Source organism: Taudactylus pleione, unplaced genomic scaffold (assembly GCF_031769625.1).
Source record: "Taudactylus pleione unplaced genomic scaffold, aTauple2 ptg000154l, whole genome shotgun sequence".
Lineage (NCBI taxonomy): Eukaryota > Metazoa > Chordata > Amphibia > Anura > Myobatrachidae > Taudactylus > Taudactylus pleione.
This window is the reverse complement of record NW_028284556.1, coordinates 585,866-603,606: the sequence shown is the minus strand read 5'-3', so window position 1 is coordinate 603,606 and position 17,741 is coordinate 585,866. Positions and strand designations below refer to the sequence as shown.

Below are 17,741 nucleotides of genomic sequence, written 5' to 3'. Positions count from 1 at the left end.
TTTTAACAATAAAATTTGTATTATGGCACTCATTATAAACAATATAAAACATAGAAAGCAAATAAATTATGTGAGTCAATGTTTTTCTGCTTCATGATTATAGTTCTGTCCAAGTGGAACGCATGTGAGGCACACCCCATCATTTCCGGTCATGTGGTCCGCGGGCTGGTATTGGTTTAACATAATGCCAGTCTAGGTGGAACGCAGGGAGAACACAGGATGAGCGCACCGCGTCACTTCCTGTTCCATGTAGTATTGGTTAAGTGACTACCAGTCCCCATATTACATCACCACTAAATAGCTATTAAGATGTTATTTTTCCATCTCCAGGTCCCCACCGGAGGATGTGTCGCTCGCTTGTAATTGTATTAGTAGACCATGAGGTCGTTTTAGATGAAGGCGGCAGCCATTTTTGTAGTTTTTTTACATTAAAGCGGCGGCCATTTTTGTAGTTCTTTTACATGAAGCCGGCGGCCATTTTTGTAGTTCTTTTACCACTTGTAGCAGTCGTCTTTATGGTTTTGAGTGCTATGTCAAACACTAATCGGGGTCAATCGGAAAACAGAGGTTTGCCATTCTTAACATAAGATGTTCAATGTTTTTCCTTGACTGTTTGTATTCCATCACTGTTCTTCCAATATTTATGGATCGTTATAATACTTCGGATAGGGACGGCGGCCATCTTGGTAGTTCTTTCATAACCTGTGGCAGCCATCTTTGTAGTTCCTAGATGCTATGACCAGTGCCATTCAATAAAGAACTGGGAGGAATTAGCATTCTTATTCTGGGATGCTAAACGTCTTTATTGACCATTAACACGTATCCTGAAAAAGAGGAGAAAATTAAGGCAGACACAAATATGATGAGCTATTTAATCAGAGACTCCATTCCCTGATTGTCAATGCAGAAAGTGAACTATACAAAAAGACAATAGTCTATGGATACCAACTAAATAATAGGTTTATATTCATAAAAATTACATGTTAGATGGAAAGGTGACTGATGCAGGTGCAAAATTGTAAAACAAGACTCGGAGCCATATCATATTCTATATGCCATTTTATTCCCATTCACAATTTTACTACAACACCTGGTCTTCCTAGGAGGTCCCCCATCCAAGTACTGACCAGGCCCAATCATGCTTCGCTTCCAAGATCAGACGAGATTGGGCATTGACATGTTGGTATGGTTGTAGGTATGTGTTCACTTATGCATAGATTTATGGACTTTGCTCCACGAGGACCTGTAATCAATCGCATTTCAGCTTCATCACCCTCCATATCATAAATAAGAACATGTTTTAATAATAATACTGTAGTCCAAACTTTTGCTTCCTTTTTTTTATCTATAAAGTTGTCTTTAATCGCCTTGGTACATGATAACGTATATTATACCGCTATCATTGTGTCTTAAGTCATATAAAAGGAGCTATTTCATAGTTATCGTTAAACCCCATGGGAAATAAAGTGTTTAATTCGAAGATCCAGAACATTTCACGTTGAGCAAGTTTCTTGCCCAGATCTCCCCCTCTCTCTCCCATGGTTACATGTTCTATTGCTTTAAAGGACAATTCTTCTGGGTTGGATCCATGGTGTGTATTAAAATGTCTTGAGACCATGTTATTTTCCACTTTATTCTTGATATTCCTCACATGTTCCTGTATCCTTAACTTGAGGGGCCTCTTTGTTTTTCCCACATATTTAGTACCACATGAACACTCTAACAGGTAGATCACTGATGTAGAATTACAATTCATGAATTCCTTTATTTTATATTCCTTCGAATTATCATGATTCTTAAAGATCTTCCTTTGTGGATTCAAATATTTACAGATATTACATCGACCACATTTGTAACATCCAACACATTTTGGTAATGTTCTAATGGGTTCTGTTGTGTCACTTCTCAGGAGACTTGGTGCTAACGAGTCTTTAAGGCTTTTGGCTTTCCTGAACACAGTGGGTGGCTTTGGTGGAATCACATCCTTTAAAATAGGGTCCAACAGCAAGATGTTCCAATGTTTTGAAAGTGTCGCCCTTATCTTTTTTTCCTGTCCACTATAGGTGGTGATGAAGGGGATTATTTTATTTTCTTCTTTCACCTTCTGTTTATATATTAGTAATTCGGACCTCACCAGATTTGTAGTTTTTTGAATTGCTCTCCCAATTATTTCTTCCGGGTATTCTTTATTTTGAAATCTTTCTTGGTAGATTTGGATCTGTTGATCACACATAGTTGGATTACTACAATTACGTTTGATCCTGTGGATCTCTTATAAAAAATTATATTATTTTTAAAAGGATTGTTATTATATACATACTCCTCTTCCCAACATCCCATGAATAAATTTGCAAAGTTGGGTGCAAAACGTCGTCCCCATTGCTGTTCCACATATTTGTCTGTAAAATTGGTCCAAAAATCTAAAATAATTATGTTCCAAGATAAAAGCCATTAAATCACATAAAAATTCTCTATGTGTTGGGTTCATTGAAGGGTCTTGATTAAGAAAGTATCTACAAGCGTTAATTCCTTTGTGGTGTTCAATACAAGTGTACAATGATTGAACATCTATGGTAACCCAGGAGTAGCTTTCTTTCCATGCTAGGTTTTCCACTGCTTGTAAAACATGTGTCGTGTCTTTTAAGTACGACTCTAAGTTTTGTACATACTTCTTTAGGAAGATATCAACATACTCAGAAATGTGTGAAGTGAGTGATTCAATTCCAGCAATTATTGGTCTTCCTGGAGGCTCTACCATTGATTTATGTGCTTTAGGTAGAAAATAAAAAGTGGGGGTTATGGGACTAGTATTCATAAGGTATTGGAATTCGTTTTTAACTAAAATCTCATTGTGTAATCCAAATACCAATAGTGTTCTTAGTTCATCAATATATTCATTAAGGGGATCTTGTTCAAGTAAGATATATGAGTCCTTGTCCCCCAAAAGTCAGTTTGCTTCTTTCAAATAATAAGATCGATCCATAAGTACTAGTCCCCCCCCTTGTCAGTAGGTTTCAAAACAATATTTGTGTTCTTTTTCAGATTTCTTAGTGCCTCTTTTTCACTGTTCTTAAGATTCTGCTTCTTTGTTGGCACAAATTCTTCATCGCAAAGTTCCTTTTTCACCATTTCATAAAATATGTTGATGTGACTTCCTTTGGACTCAATCGGATAGTATTTTGACTTCCCCTTCAGGCCAGATTTAGATTTTTGCATCTCAAAGTTATTTACAATTGCATTTTCCTTCTTTAAGTAATGTCTTTTTAGTGTGAGGTTCCTAATAAATTTATTTAAATCAATAAAGGTTTCAAATTTATTCATATTGCTTGTTGGAGCAAAGTTAAGTCCTTTGCTGAGCAGAGAAATTTCAGGTGGTGTAAGCTGATGTTGGGATAAGTTGAAAATTCCATGTGCTGTTGGATCTAATGGTGTAGTTTTCTTCTTTTGTATGTTCTTCCGTTTGCCCCCTCGTGTTCCTCTTCTTCTCCGATTCTTCTTTTCATTGGTGATGCCAATTTGGTTGTTTCTCTGAAAAAGGGCCTTCTCGTGTGTTGCGGAGTGGGATGAGTTCCTGGGGATAAAAAATCAGTGTCGCTAATGGAATCCAGCCTTTGTAATGTGTTGAATCTGTTGTTTGTCTGTATTCCTCTGTTGTATGGTGATTCATCCTCATCTTTATGTGCCGATGGTTTCTTTTTCTGATATGTACTACGTAGCCATCTATTCTCCTCCTTATTGTATGTTTTTGGTTTCGGTCTTTGTTTAGGAAATCTACTCCAGTGTTTGATATTGTTCAATTCGTAGTCCTGTTTGTCTCGGATAAATTTCCTTTCCTTGCCTTTTATTACTTCTTCTTCCACTCATTCAAGCTTCCGATTTAATACTGTGTTGTTAATTTTGAAATCTTCTTTATCCTTTAAATCTTCCATTTGGGATTCCTTGCTTTTAATATCCCTTTCTATTGTAGAAAGATTTGATTTTTTCTCCTTAATAATTAATGTCATTAATTCCATGGAGCATGTGTGTAGAATCCTGTCCCAATCTTTCATGAACTCAGAATTATCAAGTCCAAAGGTGGGATTCTTTAATAGTCTGAGACCTCTGGGTACTCTGTTTACTGAGATATAGTGTTCCAGTCCCTTGATATCCCACCAAGTCTTGATTTCTTTAGTAAATAGCTTTTCTAATTCCCAGAACATTAAATCTATGTTCTCAGTGGGCACATTTTCATATTGCAAGTTATTTTCATTAAAGATTTTTTGGCAAAGTTCACCCCTTTTATTAACCCTATCATTTCTCATAGACATTCTTGTGTATACAGGTGGCAGTTTATAAGGCAGCTTAATTCAAGAAAAGCCAATTTTTAACATAAATCAATAGAAGAAAACAGCGCCAAATTTGTCCACTCTGTTTAACGTGAAATACCTTTCACAAGTGTGTGTTTTTTGTTTTTTTATATTGGTAAATCTAATAGAAATATAATAGAAATATTATACATATATATATATATATATATACATATACTATTTGTATATGTAGCACTCCCTTGATAAGTATAAGGTGTCTGCTTGGTCAACAAAAAATGGTGGCCATGGCTAGGCCACCTTGGTACAGGAAACAATATGACAATATAGCTGACCACAAGCGCCTCCTAGTGCATATACAGTGAACCAATTAAACCTGTGCAAATCTCGCAACCTGTGCAAAAACAATTTTTTGTGTTTATATCCTTGTCCTTATCCAGGACCGTGACATACAAGTGACTTTGTGCAATAAATACAACCATGTAATATATATGAATAAATATATTTAAAACTGCATAAATAATGTGCATAAAATTTTTTTAATTAATTAAAACAATTCATAGACAACACACAATGAAATAAATACACAGAAATAATGGATAAAAAGCTAGTACTAAAAGATAATAAATAGCGATTTTTAGTGAAAAATAAATATATATTTTCTAAAATAAATCGGATTTATAGCTTATCTTTTCCAGCAGTATTTTGGGAAGAGTTCATAAAGTGCAAGGTCAGGGTCCCAATGCGTTTCATTTTTTATAAGAGATATATTGATGATATTTTAATGATTTGGGAAGGTTCAGAAGAGAATTTTAAATCGTTTTTATCACATATATCCGACAACAATATGAATTTGAAATTTACTTCCAATTTTAATAGAACTTCCATAGAATTTCTGGACTTGGTATTGACAGGGGATAATGAGATGATCTGCACAAGTAACTACATTAAAAAAGTTGATACAAACAGTTACTTACATTATAAAAGTAATCATCTGAAGAGTTGGAAGGACAATATTCCGTATTCACAATTCCACAGGATCAAACGTAATTGTAGTAATCCAACTATGTGTGATCAACAGATCCAAATCTACCAAGAAAGATTTCAAAATAAAGAATACCCGGAAGAAATAATTGGGAGAGCAATTCAAAAAACTACAAATCTGGTGAGGTCCGAATTACTAATATATATAAACAGAAGGTGAAAGAAGAAAATAAAATAATCCCCTTCATCACCACCTATAGTGGACAGGAAAAAAAGATAAGGGCGACACTTTCAAAACATTGGAACATCTTGCTGTTGGACCCTATTTTAAAGGATGTGATTCCACCAAAGCCACCCACTGTGTTCAGGAAAGCCAAAAGCCTTAAAGACTCGTTAGCACCAAGTCTCCTGAGAAGTGACACAACAGAACCCATTAGAACATTACCAAAATGTGTTGGATGTTACAAATGTGGTCGATGTAATATCTGTAAATATTTGAATCCACAAAGGAAGATCTTTAAGAATCATGATAATTCGAAGGAATATAAAATAAAGGAATTCATGAATTGTAATTCTACATCAGTGATCTACCTGTTAGAGTGTTCATGTGGTACTAAATATGTGGGAAAAACAAAGAGGCCCCTCAAGTTAAGGATACAGGAACATGTGAGGAATATCAAGAATAAAGTAGAAAATCACATGGTCTCAAGACATTTTAATACACACCATGGATCCAACCCAGAAGAATTGTCCTTTAAAGCAATAGAACATGTAACCATGGGAGAGAGAGGGGGAGATCTGGGCAAGAAACTTGCTCAACGTGAAATGTTCTGGATCTTCGAATTAAACACTTTATTTCCCATGGGGTTTAACGATAACTATGAAATAGCTCCTTTTATATGACTTAAGACACAATGATAGCGGTATAATATACGTTATCATGTACCAAGGCGATTAAAGACAACTTTATAGATAAAAAAAAGGAAGCAAAAGTTTGGACTACAGTATTATTATTAAAACATGTTCTTATTTATGATATGGAGGGTGATGAAGCTGAAATGCGATTGATTACAGGTCCTCGTGGAGCAAAGTCCATAAATCTATGCATAAGTGAACACATACCTACAACCATACCAACATGTTAATGCCCAATCTCGTCTGATCTTGGAAGCGAAGCATGATTGGGCCTGGTCAGTACTTGGATGGGGGACCTCCTAGGAAGACCAGGTGTTGTAGTAAAATTGTGAATGGGAATAAAATGGCATATAGAATATGATATGGCTCCGAGTCTTGTTTTACAATTTTGCACCTGCATCAGTCACCTTTCCATCTAACATGTAATTTTTATGAATATAAACCTATTATTTAGTTGGTATCCATAGACTATTGTCTTTTTGTATAGTTCACTTTCTGCATTGACAATCAGGGAATGGAGTCTCTGATTAAATAGCTCATCATATTTGTGTCTGCCTTAATTTTCTCCTCTTTTTCAGGATATGTGTTAATGGTCAATAAAGACGTTTAGCATCCCAGAATAAGAATGCTAATTCCTCCCAGTTCTTTATTAAATGGCACTGGTCATAGCATCTAGGAACTACAAAGATGGCTGCCACAGGTTATGAAAGAACTACAAAGAAGGCCGCCGTCCCTATCCGAAGTATTATAATGATCCATAAATATTGGAAGAACAGTGATGGAATACAAACAGTCAAGGAAAAACATTGAACATCTTATGTTAAGAATGGCAAACCTCTGTTTTCCGATTGACCCCGATTAGTGTTTGACATAGCACTCAAAACCATAAAGACGACTGCTACAAGTGGTAAAAGAACTACAAAAATGGCCGCCGGCTTCATGTAAAAGAACTACAAAAATGGCCGCCGCTTTAATGTAAAAAAACTACAAAAATGGCTGCCGCCTTCATCTAAAACAACCTCATGGTCTACTAATACAATTACAAGCGAGCGACACATCCTCCGGTGGGGACCTGGAGATGGAAAAATAACATCTTAATAGCTATTTAGTGGTGATGTAATATGGGGACTGGTAGTCACTTAACCAATACTACATTGAACAGGAAGTGACGCGGTGCGCTCATCCTGTGTTCTCCCTGCATTCCACCTAGACTGGCATTATGTTAAACCAATACCAGCCCGCGGACCACATGACCGGAAATGATGGGGTGCGCCTCACATGCGTTCCACTTGGACAGAACTATAATCATGAAGCTGAAAAACATTGACTCACATAATTTATTTGCTTTCTATGTTTTATATTGTTTATAATGAGTGCCATAATACAAATTTTATTGTTAAAATCTGGACATTATATGGCTTTTTGACCTGAAATAGGTAACAGGAAATGATGTCACGAAATGAGGACATGTGCTTCCTGTACTTAAGGTATATAAACCCTGCTCTGTCTCTATGCATACACTTCCCCTTGATGAAGTCCAGAGGACGAAACACGTTGGGACCCTGACCTTGCACTTTATGAACTCTTCACAAAATACTGCTGGAAAAGATAAGCTATAAATCCGATTTATTTTAGAAAATATATATTTATTTTTCACTAAAAATCGCTATTTATTATCTTTTAGTACTAGCTTTTTATCCATTATTTCTGTGTATTTATGTCATTGTGTGTTGTCTATGAATTGTTTTATTTAATAAAAAAAAATGTATGCACATTATTTATGCAGTTTTAAATATATTTATTCATATATATTACACGGTTGTATTTATTGCACAAAGTCACTTGTATGTCACGGTCCTGGATAAGGACAAGGATATAAACACAAAAAATTGTTTTTGCACAGGTTGCGAGATTTGCACAGGTTTAATTGGTTCACTGTATATGCACTAGGAGGCGCTTGTGGTCAGCTATATTGTCATATTGTTTCCTGTACCAAGGTGGCCTAGCCATGGCCACCATTTTTTGTTGACCAAGCAGACACCTTATACTTATCAAGGGAGTGCTACATATACAAATAGTATATGTATATATATATATATATATATGTATAATATTTCTATTATATTTCTATTAGATTTACCAATATAAAAAAACAAAAAACACACACTTGTGAAAGGTATTTCACGTTAAACAGAGTGGACAAATTTGGCGCTGTTTTCTTCTATTGATTTATGTTAAAAATTGGCTTTTCTTGAATTAAGCTGCCTTATAAACTGCCACCTGTATACACAAGAATGTCTATGAGAAATGATAGGGTTAATAAAAGGGGTGACCTTTGCCAAAAAATCTTTAATGAAAATAACTTGCAATATGAAAATGTGCCCACTGAGAACATAGATTTAATGTTCTGGGAATTAGAAAAGCTATTTACTAAAGAAATCAAGACTTGGTGGGATATCAAGGGACTGGAACACTATATCTCAGTAAACAGAGTACCCAGAGGTCTCAGACTATTAAAGAATCCCACCTTTGGTCTTGATAATTCTGAGTTCATGAAAGATTGGGACAGGATTCTACACACATGCTCCATGGAATTAATGACATTAATTATTAAGGAGAAAAAATCAAATCTTTCTACAATAGAAAGGGATATTAAAAGCAAGGAATCCCAAATGGAAGATTTAAAGGATAAAGAAGATTTCAAAATTAACAACACAGTATTAAATCGGAAGCTTGAATGAGTGGAAGAAGAAGTAATAAAAGGCAAGGAAAGGAAATTTATCCGAGACAAACAGGACTACGAATTGAACAATATCAAACACTGGAGTAGATTTCCTAAACAAAGACCGAAACCAAAAACATACAATAAGGAGGAGAATAGATGGCTACGTAGTACATATCAGAAAAAGAAACCATCGGCACATAAAGATGAGGATGAATCACCATACAACAGAGGAATACAGACAAACAACAGATTCAACACATTACAAAGGCTGGATTCCATTAGCGACACTGATTTTTTATCCCCAGGAACTCATCCCACTCCGCAACACACGAGAAGGCCCTTTTTCAGAGAAACAACCAAATTGGCATCACCAATGAAAAGAAGAATCGGAGAAGAAGAGGAACACGAGGGGGCAAACGGAAGAACATACAAAAGAAGAAACCTACACCATTAGATCCAACAGCACATGGAATTTTCAACTTATCCCAACATCAGCTTACACCACCTGAAATTTCTCTGCTCAGCAAAGGACTTAACTTTGCTCCAACAAGCAATATGAATACATTCGAAACCTTTATTGATTTAAATAAATTTATTAGGAACCTCACACTAAAAAGACATTACTTAAAGAAGGAAAATGCAATTGTAAATAACTTTGAGATGCAAAAATCTAAATCTGGCCTGAAGGGGAAGTCAAAATACTATCCGATTGAGTCCAAAGGAAGTCACATCAACATATTTTATGAAATGGTGAAAAAGGAACTTTGCGATGAAGAATTTGTGCCAACAAAGAAGCAGAATCTTAAGAACAGTGAAAAAGAGGCACTAAGAAATCTGAAAAAGAACACAAATATTGTTTTGAAACCAGCTGACAAGGGGGGGGGACTAGTACTTATGGATCGATCTTATTATTTGAAAGAAGCAAACCGACTTTTGGGGGACAAGGACTCATATATCTTACTTGAACAAGATCCCCTTAATGAATATATTGATGAACTAAGAACACTATTGGTATTTGAATTACACAATGAGATTTTAGATAAAAACGAATTCCAATACCTTATGAATACTAGTCCCATAACCCCCACTTTTTATTTCCTACCTAAAGTACATAAATCAATGGTAGAGCCTCCAGGAAGACCAATAATTGCTGGAATTGAATCACTCACTTCACACATTTCTGAGTATGTTGATATCTTCCTAAAGAAGTATGTACAAAACTTAGAGTCGTACTTAAAAGACACGACATGTTTTACAAGCAGTGGAAAACCTAGCATGGAAAGAAAGCTACTCCTGGGTTACCATAGATGTTCAATCATTGTACACTTGTATTGAACACCACAAAGGAATTAACGCTTGTAGATACTTTCTTAATCAAGACCCTTCAATGAACCCAACACATAGAGAATTTTTATGTGATTTAATGGCTTTTATCTTGGAACATAATTATTTTAGATTTTTGGACCAATTTTACAGACAAATATGTGGAACAGCAATGGGGACGACGTTTGCACCCAACTTTGCGAATTTATTCATGGGATGTTGGGAAGAGGAGTATGTATATAATAACAATCCTTTTAAAAATAATATCATTTTTTATAAGAGATATATTGATGATATTTTAATGATTTGGGAAGGTTCAGAAGAGAATTTTAAATCGTTTTTATCACATATATCCGACAACAATATGAATTTGAAATTTACTTCCAATTTTAATAGAACTTCCATAGAATTTCTGGACTTGGTATTGACAGGGGATAATGAGATGATCTGCACAAGTAACTACATTAAAAAAGTTGATACAAACAGTTACTTACATTATAAAAGTAATCATCTGAAGAGTTGGAAGGACAATATTCCGTATTCACAATTCCACAGGATCAAACGTAATTGTAGTAATCCAACTATGTGTGATCAACAGATCCAAATCTACCAAGAAAGATTTCAAAATAAAGAATACCCGGAAGAAATAATTGGGAGAGCAATTCAAAAAACTACAAATCTGGTGAGGTCCGAATTACTAATATATATAAACAGAAGGTGAAAGAAGAAAATAAAATAATCCCCTTCATCACCACCTATAGTGGACAGGAAAAAAAGATAAGGGCGACACTTTCAAAACATTGGAACATCTTGCTGTTGGACCCTATTTTAAAGGATGTGATTCCACCAAAGCCACCCACTGTGTTCAGGAAAGCCAAAAGCCTTAAAGACTCGTTAGCACCAAGTCTCCTGAGAAGTGACACAACAGAACCCATTAGAACATTACCAAAATGTGTTGGATGTTACAAATGTGGTCGATGTAATATCTGTAAATATTTGAATCCACAAAGGAAGATCTTTAAGAATCATGATAATTCGAAGGAATATAAAATAAAGGAATTCATGAATTGTAATTCTACATCAGTGATCTACCTGTTAGAGTGTTCATGTGGTACTAAATATGTGGGAAAAACAAAGAGGCCCCTCAAGTTAAGGATACAGGAACATGTGAGGAATATCAAGAATAAAGTAGAAAATCACATGGTCTCAAGACATTTTAATACACACCATGGATCCAACCCAGAAGAATTGTCCTTTAAAGCAATAGAACATGTAACCATGGGAGAGAGAGGGGGAGATCTGGGCAAGAAACTTGCTCAACGTGAAATGTTCTGGATCTTCGAATTAAACACTTTATTTCCCATGGGGTTTAACGATAACTATGAAATAGCTCCTTTTATATGACTTAAGACACAATGATAGCGGTATAATATACGTTATCATGTACCAAGGCGATTAAAGACAACTTTATAGATAAAAAAAAGGAAGCAAAAGTTTGGACTACAGTATTATTATTAAAACATGTTCTTATTTATGATATGGAGGGTGATGAAGCTGAAATGCGATTGATTACAGGTCCTCGTGGAGCAAAGTCCATAAATCTATGCATAAGTGAACACATACCTACAACCATACCAACATGTTAATGCCCAATCTCATCTGATCTTGGAAGCGAAGCATGATTGGGCCTGGTCAGTACTTGGATGGGGGACCTCCTAGGAAGACCAGGTGTTGTAGTAAAATTGTGAATGGGAATAAAATGGCATATAGAATATGATATGGCTCCGAGTCTTGTTTTACAATTTTGCACCTGCATCAGTCACCTTTCCATCTAACATGTAATTTTTATGAATATAAACCTATTATTTAGTTGGTATCCATAGACTATTGTCTTTTTGTATAGTTCACTTTCTGCATTGACAATCAGGGAATGGAGTCTCTGATTAAATAGCTCATCATATTTGTGTCTGCCTTAATTTTCTCCTCTTTTTCAGGATATGTGTTAATGGTCAATAAAGACGTTTAGCATCCCAGAATAAGAATGCTAATTCCTCCCAGTTCTTTATTAAATGGCACTGGTCATAGCATCTAGGAACTACAAAGATGGCTGCCACAGGTTATGAAAGAACTACAAAGAAGGCCGCCGTCCCTATCCGAAGTATTATAACGATCCATAAATATTGGAAGAACAGTGATGGAATACAAACAGTCAAGGAAAAACATTGAACATCTTATGTTAAGAATGGCAAACCTCTGTTTTCCGATTGACCCCGATTAGTGTTTGACATAGCACTCAAAACCATAAAGACGACTGCTACAAGTGGTAAAAGAACTACAAAAATGGCCGCCGGCTTCATGTAAAAGAACTACAAAAATGGCCGCCGCTTTAATGTAAAAAAACTACAAAAATGGCTGCCGCCTTCATCTAAAACAACCTCATGGTCTACTAATACAATTACAAGCGAGCGACACATCCTCCGGTGGGGACCTGGAGATGGAAAAATAACATCTTAATAGCTATTTAGTGGTGATGTAATATGGGGACTGGTAGTCACTTAACCAATACTACATTGAACAGGAAGTGACGCGGTGCGCTCATCCTGTGTTCTCCCTGCATTCCACCTAGACTGGCATTATGTTAAACCAATACCAGCCCGCGGACCACATGACCGGAAATGATGGGGTGCGCCTCACATGCGTTCCACTTGGACAGAACTATAATCATGAAGCTGAAAAACATTGACTCACATAATTTATTTGCTTTCTATGTTTTATATTGTTTATAATGAGTGCCATAATACAAATTTTATTGTTAAAATCTGGACATTATATGGCTTTTTGACCTGAAATAGGTAACAGGAAATGATGTCACGAAATGAGGACATGTGCTTCCTGTACTTAAGGTATATAAACCCTGCTCTGTCTCTATGCATACACTTCCCCTTGATGAAGTCCAGAGGACGAAACGCGTTGGGACCCTGACCTTGCACTTTATGAACTCTTCACAAAATACTGCTGGAAAAGATAAGCTATAAATCCGATTTATTTTAGAAAATATATATTTATTTTTCACTAAAAATCGCTATTTATTATCTTTTAGTACTAGCTTTTTATCCATTATTTCTGTGTATTTATGTCATTGTGTGTTGTCTATGAATTGTTTTATTTAATTAAAAAAAATTTATGCACATTATTTATGCAGTTTTAAATATATTTATTCATATATATTACACGGTTGTATTTATTGCACAAAGTCACTTGTATGTCACGGTCCTGGATAAGGACAAGGATATAAACACAAAAAATTGTTTTTGCACAGGTTGCGAGATTTGCACAGGTTTAATTGGTTCACTGTATATGCACTAGGAGGCGCTTGTGGTCAGCTATATTGTCATATTGTTTCCTGTACCAAGGTGGCCTAGCCATGGCCACCATTTTTTGTTGACCAAGCAGACACCTTATACTTATCAAGGGAGTGCTACATATACAAATAGTATATGTATATATATATATATATGTATAATATTTCTATTATATTTCTATTAGATTTACCAATATAAAAAAACAAAAAACACACACTTGTGAAAGGTATTTCACGTTAAACAGAGTGGACAAATTTGGCGCTGTTTTCTTCTATTGATTTATGTTAAAAATTGGCTTTTCTTGAATTAAGCTGCCTTATAAACTGCCACCTGTATACACAAGAATGTCTATGAGAAATGATAGGGTTAATAAAAGGGGTGACCTTTGCCAAAAAATCTTTAATGAAAATAACTTGCAATATGAAAATGTGCCCACTGAGAACATAGATTTAATGTTCTGGGAATTAGAAAAGCTATTTACTAAAGAAATCAAGACTTGGTGGGATATCAAGGGACTGGAACACTATATCTCAGTAAACAGAGTACCCAGAGGTCTCAGACTATTAAAGAATCCCACCTTTGGTCTTGATAATTCTGAGTTCATGAAAGATTGGGACAGGATTCTACACACATGCTCCATGGAATTAATGACATTAATTATTAAGGAGAAAAAATCAAATCTTTCTACAATAGAAAGGGATATTAAAAGCAAGGAATCCCAAATGGAAGATTTAAAGGATAAAGAAGATTTCAAAATTAACAACACAGTATTAAATCGGAAGCTTGAATGAGTGGAAGAAGAAGTAATAAAAGGCAAGGAAAGGAAATTTATCCGAGACAAACAGGACTACGAATTGAACAATATCAAACACTGGAGTAGATTTCCTAAACAAAGACCGAAACCAAAAACATACAATAAGGAGGAGAATAGATGGCTACGTAGTACATATCAGAAAAAGAAACCATCGGCACATAAAGATGAGGATGAATCACCATACAACAGAGGAATACAGACAAACAACAGATTCAACACATTACAAAGGCTGGATTCCATTAGCGACACTGATTTTTTATCCCCAGGAACTCATCCCACTCCGCAACACACGAGAAGGCCCTTTTTCAGAGAAACAACCAAATTGGCATCACCAATGAAAAGAAGAATCGGAGAAGAAGAGGAACACGAGGGGGCAAACGGAAGAACATACAAAAGAAGAAACCTACACCATTAGATCCAACAGCACATGGAATTTTCAACTTATCCCAACATCAGCTTACACCACCTGAAATTTCTCTGCTCAGCAAAGGACTTAACTTTGCTCCAACAAGCAATATGAATACATTCGAAACCTTTATTGATTTAAATAAATTTATTAGGAACCTCACACTAAAAAGACATTACTTAAAGAAGGAAAATGCAATTGTAAATAACTTTGAGATGCAAAAGTCTAAATCTGGCCTGAAGGGGAAGTCAAAATACTATCCGATTGAGTCCAAAGGAAGTCACATCAACATATTTTATGAAATGGTGAAAAAGGAACTTTGCGATGAAGAATTTGTGCCAACAAAGAAGCAGAATCTTAAGAACAGTGAAAAAGAGGCACTAAGAAATCTGAAAAAGAACACAAATATTGTTTTGAAACCAGCTGACAAGGGGGGGGGACTAGTACTTATGGATCGATCTTATTATTTGAAAGAAGCAAACCGACTTTTGGGGGACAAGGACTCATATATCTTACTTGAACAAGATCCCCTTAATGAATATATTGATGAACTAAGAACACTATTGGTATTTGAATTACACAATGAGATTTTAGATAAAAACGAATTCCAATACCTTATGAATACTAGTCCCATAACCCCCACTTTTTATTTCCTACCTAAAGTACATAAATCAATGGTAGAGCCTCCAGGAAGACCAATAATTGCTGGAATTGAATCACTCACTTCACACATTTCTGAGTATGTTGATATCTTCCTAAAGAAGTATGTACAAAACTTAGAGTCGTACTTAAAAGACACGACATGTTTTACAAGCAGTGGAAAACCTAGCATGGAAAGAAAGCTACTCCTGGGTTACCATAGATGTTCAATCATTGTACACTTGTATTGAACACCACAAAGGAATTAACGCTTGTAGATACTTTCTTAATCAAGACCCTTCAATGAACCCAACACATAGAGAATTTTTATGTGATTTAATGGCTTTTATCTTGGAACATAATTATTTTAGATTTTTGGACCAATTTTACAGACAAATATGTGGAACAGCAATGGGGACGACGTTTGCACCCAACTTTGCGAATTTATTCATGGGATGTTGGGAAGAGGAGTATGTATATAATAACAATCCTTTTAAAAATAATATCATTTTTTATAAGAGATATATTGATGATATTTTAATGATTTGGGAAGGTTCAGAAGAGAATTTTAAATCGTTTTTATCACATATATCCGACAACAATATGAATTTGAAATTTACTTCCAATTTTAATAGAACTTCCATAGAATTTCTGGACTTGGTATTGACAGGGGATAATGAGATGATCTGCACAAGTAACTACATTAAAAAAGTTGATACAAACAGTTACTTACATTATAAAAGTAATCATCTGAAGAGTTGGAAGGACAATATTCCGTATTCACAATTCCACAGGATCAAACGTAATTGTAGTAATCCAACTATGTGTGATCAACAGATCCAAATCTACCAAGAAAGATTTCAAAATAAAGAATACCCGGAAGAAATAATTGGGAGAGCAATTCAAAAAACTACAAATCTGGTGAGGTCCGAATTACTAATATATATAAACAGAAGGTGAAAGAAGAAAATAAAATAATCCCCTTCATCACCACCTATAGTGGACAGGAAAAAAAGATAAGGGCGACACTTTCAAAACATTGGAACATCTTGCTGTTGGACCCTATTTTAAAGGATGTGATTCCACCAAAGCCACCCACTGTGTTCAGGAAAGCCAAAAGCCTTAAAGACTCGTTAGCACCAAGTCTCCTGAGAAGTGACACAACAGAACCCATTAGAACATTACCAAAATGTGTTGGATGTTACAAATGTGGTCGATGTAATATCTGTAAATATTTGAATCCACAAAGGAAGATCTTTAAGAATCATGATAATTCGAAGGAATATAAAATAAAGGAATTCATGAATTGTAATTCTACATCAGTGATCTACCTGTTAGAGTGTTCATGTGGTACTAAATATGTGGGAAAAACAAAGAGGCCCCTCAAGTTAAGGATACAGGAACATGTGAGGAATATCAAGAATAAAGTAGAAAATCACATGGTCTCAAGACATTTTAATACACACCATGGATCCAACCCAGAAGAATTGTCCTTTAAAGCAATAGAACATGTAACCATGGGAGAGAGAGGGGGAGATCTGGGCAAGAAACTTGCTCAACGTGAAATGTTCTGGATCTTCGAATTAAACACTTTATTTCCCATGGGGTTTAACGATAACTATGAAATAGCTCCTTTTATATGACTTAAGACACAATGATAGCGGTATAATATACATTATCATGTACCAAGGCGATTAAAGACAACTTTATAGATAAAAAAAAGGAAGCAAAAGTTTGGACTACAGTATTATTATTAAAACATGTTCTTATTTATGATATGGAGGGTGATGAAGCTGAAATGCGATTGATTACAGGTCCTCGTGGAGCAAAGTCCATAAATCTATGCATAAGTGAACACATACCTACAACCATACCAACATGTCAATGCCCAATCTCGTCTGATCTTGGAAGCGAAGCATGATTGGGCCTGGTCAGTACTTGGATGGGGGACCTCCTAGGAAGACCAGGTGTTGTAGTAAAATTGTGAATGGGAATAAAATGGCATATAGAATATGATATGGCTCCGAGTCTTGTTTTACAATTTTGCACCTGCATCAGTCACCTTTCCATCTAACATGTAATTTTTATGAATATAAACCTATTATTTAGTTGGTATCCATAGACTATTGTCTTTTTGTATAGTTCACTTTCTGCATTGACAATCAGGGAATGGAGTCTCTGATTAAATAGCTCATCATATTTGTGTCTGCCTTAATTTTCTCCTCTTTTTCAGGATATGTGTTAATGGTCAATAAAGACGTTTAGCATC

The 17,741-nt window shown here is 35.4% G+C and overlaps 4 pseudogenes; 3 read left to right on the top strand and 1 right to left on the bottom strand.

Annotated features, from left to right (window-relative positions):
- Positions 1 to 1,078: 1,078 nt before the first annotated feature.
- On the bottom strand, positions 1,079 to 1,197 carry LOC148521840 (5S ribosomal RNA; annotated as a pseudogene).
- A 5,211-nt stretch (positions 1,198 to 6,408) lies between these two features.
- LOC148521839 (5S ribosomal RNA) lies at positions 6,409 to 6,527 on the top strand (annotated as a pseudogene).
- Positions 6,528 to 11,872: 5,345 nt separating this feature from the next.
- LOC148521838 (5S ribosomal RNA) lies at positions 11,873 to 11,991 on the top strand (annotated as a pseudogene).
- Positions 11,992 to 17,332: 5,341 nt separating this feature from the next.
- LOC148521837 (5S ribosomal RNA) lies at positions 17,333 to 17,451 on the top strand (annotated as a pseudogene).
- The last annotated feature ends 290 nt before the right edge of the window (positions 17,452 to 17,741 follow it).